Source organism: Manihot esculenta, chromosome 7 (assembly GCF_001659605.2).
Source record: "Manihot esculenta cultivar AM560-2 chromosome 7, M.esculenta_v8, whole genome shotgun sequence".
Taxonomy (NCBI): Eukaryota; Viridiplantae; Streptophyta; class Magnoliopsida; order Malpighiales; family Euphorbiaceae; genus Manihot; species Manihot esculenta.
This window is the reverse complement of record NC_035167.2, coordinates 11,513,211-11,521,056: the sequence shown is the minus strand read 5'-3', so window position 1 is coordinate 11,521,056 and position 7,846 is coordinate 11,513,211. Positions and strand designations below refer to the sequence as shown.

The window sequence follows — 7,846 nt, the reverse complement described above, 5'->3', positions numbered from 1 at the left end:
ATTATTTCATTCATTTAGTCGCAGAATGGTCGCTGATTGGTAGCTATATAGCGACAAAAAAATATGGTCGCTAATTTTGGTTGCAATTTCACAGTTTTTTTGTAGTGTCTTGGGGAGGTGTGAGCCCTACTTGGTGATCTCAGCCACTCTAGCCACATTAGAGATATATATAGAGAGAGAGAATGGAAGAGACATGAGACTAGTTAGGATTACAAAGTAGGACTGGAAATCTTCGGAGGTCTTTAAAAATATTAGTTATTCTCAATATTTATTCTAAATTTGGATTTAGTAAGAAGGAAAGTAATTATATATATAGTCATGTTTGCTTGGAAAGATTTGAAGTTATGGTAATTAATTATTTATGGGTTTTTAATATTAATATTTGCAAAAACGATGGAGCCAATTGGGAAAAAATGGCAATGCAGCACATGGTAATATTTTTAATTTCTTGGTTTCAGGGACGTTCAGAGATGAAATATTTATTCTAAATTAGGATTTAGTAAGAAGGAAAGTAATTATATATATAGTCATGTTTGCTTGGAAAGATTTGAAGTTATAGTAATTAATTATTTATGGGTTTTTAATATTAATATTTGCAAAAAAAGATGGAGCCAATTGGAAAAAATGGCAATACAATACATTATAATATTTTTAATTCCTTGGTTTCGGGGATGTTCAGAGATATGAAATATTTATTTTGAATTTGGATTTAGTATGAAGGAAAGTAATTATATATATAGTCACGTTTGCTTGGAAAGATTTGAAGTTATGGTAATTAATTATTTATGGGTTTTTAATAATAATATTTGCAAAAAAGATGTAGCCAATTGGGAAAAAAATGGCAATGCACACATGATAATATTTTTAATTCCTTGATTTTAGGGATGTTCAGAGATATGAAATATTTATTCTAAATATAAATTTGGTAAGAAGGAAAGAAATTATATATACAGTCAAGTTTGATAGGAAAGATTTGAAGTTATGTTAATTAATTATTTATGGATTTTTAATATTAATATTTACAAAAAAGATGGAGCCAATTGGAAAAAAATGGCAATGCAGTACATGGTAATATTTTTAATTTCTTGATTTCGAATATTTCTTGATTTGGGGATGTTCAGATATATGATTAGTGGCCATTGGGGGTGCACTGAGATCTCCCAATTCCTAAATAATTTTTCTCTGATAAAGTGAAGAGCAGCTAGTGTGGAGAACTCCAATAAATTCTGCTTACCACTATGGAACTTAATTGCCTGTGCCATATGTATGAGCAAATGCATGTGCAGTAACAACTCCGAAATCATTATTGAAATTTTAATATCATTTGTAGAATAAAAGATGTCATAGGGTGACAATGGTTTCTTCCCGCCATTTCCATCTTAGTAAAGAAAAAAAAAGTATTTTTTAGTGTATATGGTATACGAAAATTAATTAACTTTTTTAATTTTAAAAAATATATTAAAATATTTTTAATATTTTTTAAAAAATAATAATTATTTTTTATTAATTTTAAGGTTAAATATTATAAAAAAATTTAAAATGTTATGAATATAAAAAATTAATTAATAAACTTTTTAAATATCTAAAATATTAATTAATAAATTTTTAAAATTATAAAAATTAAATAGTAAAATATTTAATGAATAAAATTAACCTAATGATTTACTAATAAATTTTTTAAAATATTTAAAACATTTTAATATATTTTTTAAAATTAAATTTTTTTATAAAAATTAAGTAATAATTTTTTTTTAAAATAATACTTAATATTTTGATTCAGTGATTAAAAAAATAAATTATAAAAAATTATCTTTTATATTCAACTAATCACTAACATAACTTCTATTCACTACTAAATAAGGTGAATAATCCGTTAATAGTTTAATAAAACCGTTAATATTATAGAAAAAGGATTAGCCTAAAACCCAATGTCCTTAATATAGACTCTTATCATCAAATCTTATCCATATGCTTATATGATTTTTCTTAATCTCATCCTAAAATGAGTTAGATGAATAATCATCCGTCCTTAATAAGTGAGGCTACATTCAAAGTATCTAATTTGCATCCTAAAATTTTATTGAAAAATGGAAATTATCAGTATGGACTCACATTTAATTCTCTTAATTATGTTTCCAGAATTCAAAAACAAACTTCAAGGGAAGATTTTTGAGTCATCTATATCTACTAGTGTTTCTACTAACTCTAATTTATCTGTATCATTCTTTCTTATAATAATATTATTTACTTTTCTTTTCTGTAAATAATCCATGATAATAGGGTAAGAGTTCCAAAACACTATCTTTTATATTGTTTATGAAAATGTTTGATGTTTTAAAAGTTGGTGTTGAAAGTTACATATGCTATAAAATAGCTTGTTTAGATAAGTTGTAGTAGAAAGAGGAAAAAATTTCACAACAATATTTAATATAAAACTTTATTTTAAATATGAATTAATTTAGAGAGATATTTTGAAAATCTAAAATTGATTAAATAATATTCAAAATTATTAGAATAGAAGAGTATTATAAATCACACACTTGTTATCTTCTAACATATTTATTTTTTATTTATTCAAAATTTATCCCCAAATCCTATTCCTTTCTTTCTTACTTATTCTTGCTTTTCTTTTTTTTTTTTGCCTTACTTGCTCAATTCTCTAATTACAATTCTTATGGAAAATCACTTGCTTAATTCTTTAATTACAATTTTTATGGAAAATCACATAATTGTTGTTTGTACATCCATCTAACAATATGAATGGATTTGTAAACCTATCCTTGCGAGCTAGTTTTGAAGCGGAGTCGCATTATAGCTTTTCTACAAGCTGGGTGCCTGCACCTCTCTAGAAGTATCTATCCAGTAATGAGGGGAAGTAGCGTACTGATGAAAAGAAACATCCAGTGACGGAGACCCAACACTGAAAAGATTCTCCAAACTCGATCAGATAGACTTCAGTGTTTCTCCTTGGAACAAACTGATTAAACTGGAGAGACTTACATATCCAGTTGGCTCTTGCTGGTTCTGGATGCAGAGCAATGGAAGTCCTTCCAGTGCAGACCGAAAATATGAATTTATTCAATTGTCTTTCATAGGATAATAAACTTATGGGAGGTTGGGCACTTCTCATTCAAAGCTCCAGAAGAGGTGCTGAATAATAGATCTCTCTATATTCATATGCACATAAATCATCAATAAGGAACAGAGGTGGCAGATCCATCAGGTTAGCTACTCCAATAAGACGTAATATCCCTGCATTCCTGCAAAATATGCAGTATGTTGTCCAAGGCTCCTTTGCTTTTCACTTTAATGTTTGTTTTGCAAGGGTAGATACATCCAACAATTGAAATTTTAAACAATGGTGGACATGTTAGTATATTCTTAGCCTATCCAATTGTCTCCTGACTTACATGATAATCAAAAGATTCATTGCCCAGGTTAGAAAAGTGAACCATGTTGAAGAGCAAGCACGAACCTTTCATTTTATTCCTCTTCTAGAGGCAATATCAGAAGCATTTTGAAGCCATGACTGGTATATTTGACCTGGAATCATGGTTTCTTCATGATTCATTGTGCGAGTTGCATGTCTTCTTTTTTGCCATTTATTAAGCCCTTGACCCCATAGATCCTGTTTCAACCCCTCTTTCAAGATCAGATAAACTTTTATCGTCTTTTGTTAAGCTACATGATCATACATAAGAGCTTCTTTAATTAAATTACTTTACCTGTCTGCTTGCCTTGCATTCATCAGATGGTTGATTGACTTATTTTTCTAGATAGCCTTCAATTTCAACAGCTGCGTAAGGCAATATTAATGTTAATATATGTACACAGCTAGACGTTTTCTTAGTGAAAGTTCACAAGTGTTCGCTCTATCAGTCACGGCTTCAGACTAAATGCTAGAATGACCACATAATGTTTCGGTTCATTAAAATGAAGAAGGAATATGATCAAATTGTTCTGTAGTTATTAATATACACCACTGTACGTCATCATCAAATGGAAAACCCTTATATGATTCAGTAGTAAAGGAAATCACTACAAACATTTAAGAATCTCATTTTTGGAAAAAACAAATACATTAACAGAAGTTTCACACGCCGGTCCAGGAAAGACAAATAAATATATAAAAACATATAATGGATTTTTTTTTGAGATTGCAATATATAATGGAAATTGGTGAAAGAAAAAAAAGGCTGCATTAGATAATTGCATATCCCTGTTGGAAAGCTAATTGCATAACCCTGTTGGAAAGCTAATTGCATAACCTTGTTGGAAAAAGAAAAAAAATGTAAAAGATTGTTTAGAATATCATGAAGATAAAAGAGAGAGAAACAAAAAAAAACATCTTGAAATGCGCACATATCATGTTACTGACATTGGAGTTTCATTCTGTCACAGTTAGGAGGGTATGGGAGTAGGTTGGATCTTCATATGATCTCCAGAAGTGAAGTTTGGTTGTGTCTCCTCAAAGCTATCATAGATAATACACAAATCAACACGTTCAAACAATTTGATGTTCTTGGCATTAGCTGAGAGAACAACAATGGTTAGCTTAACGGAAAAGTTGCACACGTTCAAAACAATTTCCTGCGAAGGATTTGTTTGTTTAACATAATAGCTTAGATCACATGTAGAAAGCGAAATTTATGTTTATATTAATTTACCAATTGCAAAATGGGCTGCTCTTTGGAAACTAATCATGGCGTTTGTATCAGTCCCTTGGTTATCGGGCAGAGTTACAGACTCCTTCCAGCGAACAAAAACGAAACGGTCAAACACGTGTAATTGGATTGGATTGATTATTTCTTAAGGACGGTTTATGGTATTAATTAAATATTTGATTATTTGTGTGATTTGATATTAAATTGGTTTGGTGGAATTGGTGACTTCTTTTGATGTTGGCCTTCAATTTTTCTACCCATTCTTATACTTCATTACCTCTTTCTTTTTAATTTTCATGTATAAAAGCAAATGATTGATTCATTTGCCATAACATATCCATGTGGTTCGCACATGGTCATCATTGTTTTTCCGTCTTATGGGACTTCCATTGAATAAGATCTCTCCAAAGTCTGGTCTGGTTAAAACCTAAATTTTAAATTTGATGAATAATGAAATGAATTAAGATAGTTCAAGTTTTAAATAATTTAATGACTATTTTAGTTTTGATTTTGGACTAATTTAATTTTGATATGGTAAAAAAAACTGAAATTAATATATTATTTTATAAAATGAAAAAAGTGATGTGTGTGTACAACCATTTAAATGTTAAATCTGTAATTTATCAAAATAGATAAGTGTAAGTGTAAAAATATATACCTTAAACTCTATATTTACTTAGTTGGTATATTATAAAAAAAAATCGATTTGTTTTAATGTGCTATAATGCTAAGGTTTTTTTTTAACAATATAATAATTTTATTTTTTATGGTAGAAATTAGTTAATTACAGTATTAAGAGAGTGAGTCTAACCCAATAAACTAAAATACAATAATAGGTTATTATCTAAAATGACCAACAAATACAGCCTCAAACGATTTAGAGGCCCACCATTGGAAAAATGCAAAAGCAGGTTCATAATCCGCAGCAGTCCACAGCCAAGAGGCAACCAACCCAACCACACGATTCTGTCAAAATACCTCTCATCGCTATATTCGATGAGCAATAGAGCATCCATGACCGATGTCTATCAAACCAACAAGCAATCAATTAGAGGGCGATAAGAATATCATAACAATCATGCATACTAAACAAAACAAGGAAATTTACGGAAGAACTCTCAAAGGTTACATAAGCGGAAATGAAACAAACAAGGAAGCCATGCTGCAATTCTAGACGAACGTCGGTCTAAAAGAGCACGAGTCACTTGACGCATTTATGGGATCTCAAACCACCAATGTCAAACTAAATAAAATCTTATTGATTTTAAAAGTGGAATCACTAATCCTTGAAAAAAAAAAAAAAGAAAACCTTCATTAGCAAGAGTATCATAAATATAAAAAATAAATAAAAATAAAATAAAGAACTCACACCGTCCTTTTGTCACAATGAGACAAGAAAGATATAAAATATATTTTACTCAAAGAAAAAATAGAGACCACAACACAAAATCAAAATTAAAAGAAAAAAAATTATCTTTTCTCTCTGAATATAATATAATTGATGAATTTATTTATTTATTTTTAATAGTCAATACTTATATTCATGAGATTTAATTATATTAAAATTAAATATTTCTTTGTAAAAAATTAATGATTTATATATAATCAAAGAAAAAATATTAAATATAATATCAAAACTACTCTTATCAATAATAAAATAGAACCATATAGTATGGATAAACTCGCTAGTTAATCTCTCGATTTTAAAAAATATATTAAAAGTCTTTAATATTTTAAAAAATCTACTGATTAGTCACTTCGTTCATTTATCGTTAAGTATTTTACTAATTTTAAAAAATTTATTAGTTGGTCAATCAAATTATTAAAAAATTTAATAATTTGTCCCTTTATATCAAAAGTATTTTAGATTTTTTTTATAATACTTAACTATTAAAATTAATTAGTAAACTTTTAAAATGTCAATGGCATTTTAATATAATTTTTAAAATCGAGTAACCAACTAGTGAAGTAGTAATTTTCTCTAATAAAAATTTTATTCTACTTTCCATATTCTCATATTTCTTTCATATATTTTTCACACCTTCTTCATTATTTGTTTCTAACAACTATACTCAAAATTATAAAATTTATATATTAAAAATCAATTTGCAGTAATTGAGAAAGAGATAATCAAGCAGAGTAGAGATTGACAGCCATCCGCATCATAAAAATAATTTATATTGAGTTTTAATTTTTAATTTTTAATAATTTAAATTTTATATATTTTAATTTTTATTGTATTTATTGAATTCGAATCTATTAAAATTTTTATTTATTTATGGAGATTTTCTTTTTTGAATTTTGATAGAATTAAAATTTAAAACTAATATATTAGATTTAAAAAATAAAGAGATAAATCCTCGGTCTCTCAGGTCCGATCCTCTTGAAGATCGAAAGGAGAGGCGATCCAAACTTGGAGTTGTGGAGGACATGGGCTCCGGGGTCTCCAAGTTTCTAAACTTCGATCTTTGCTCAAAAATCTTCAAAACCAAGTTAAAACTCATAAAAAAATATGAATGATTTGAAGGAAAACATCAACACTAATCATGTAAGGGTATGGACTCACGTTTGCCCGAAAATTGAGAAGAAACTAGCCCATTTTCGGACATGGGGCCTTTTTTAAGTGGCTGGCCAGACCACCTTCGGAGGCCAAAGGTGCTTCCACAACTCCACCACGTTGGGCGGCCGAACTTGATATTCGGCGGCAGCAAAAGGGAGCCACTTTCGGCGGCCGAACATGAGGTTCAGAGGCCGAACCGGGCATTTCCCTTCAAAACTTTCTTTTCTTTCAAAACTCAATTTTCTTTCTTAATCAAACCATAAAAACATGTAAAAACATTTTAGAAAACCTTTATTTTACCCTTCTAGAAGATTCCGATATCCAAGAAATTCTAGATTCCAACGAAGATTCCGCCTCAAGGTAGGAATTCCTGTGCCGGGGTCTAGCCGGGTATTACACTACCCATATTGTTTAACTCTTCACCAAGCTCAATCGGGACTGTGTCCTGAACTTTCCTATCTGACTAAAAATTGCAAAACATAGCTCTCCAATTACAGAATATTACCCACTGATTAGGTCAGATGTTATAGTAGAGATGACTCAATACCTCGTTAGGCAAACTACTTGTAGCCGAAGGGCTCAATATCAATGAGTTCCAACCCATATTGAACTATCAAATCCC

At 29.2% G+C, this 7,846-nt stretch overlaps 1 long non-coding RNA gene across 1 annotated transcript; it reads right to left on the bottom strand.

Moving 5' to 3' along the window:
- Nucleotides 1–3,151: 3,151 nt before the first annotated feature.
- On the bottom strand, nt 3,152–4,032 carry LOC110619176. The gene is made up of 2 exons (XR_002488610.2): nt 3,726–4,032; nt 3,152–3,628 (listed from the first exon to the last, which is right to left on the bottom strand). It is a non-coding gene; the product is annotated as an uncharacterized LOC110619176 (long non-coding RNA).
- Between the last annotated feature and the right edge of the window lie 3,814 nt (nt 4,033–7,846).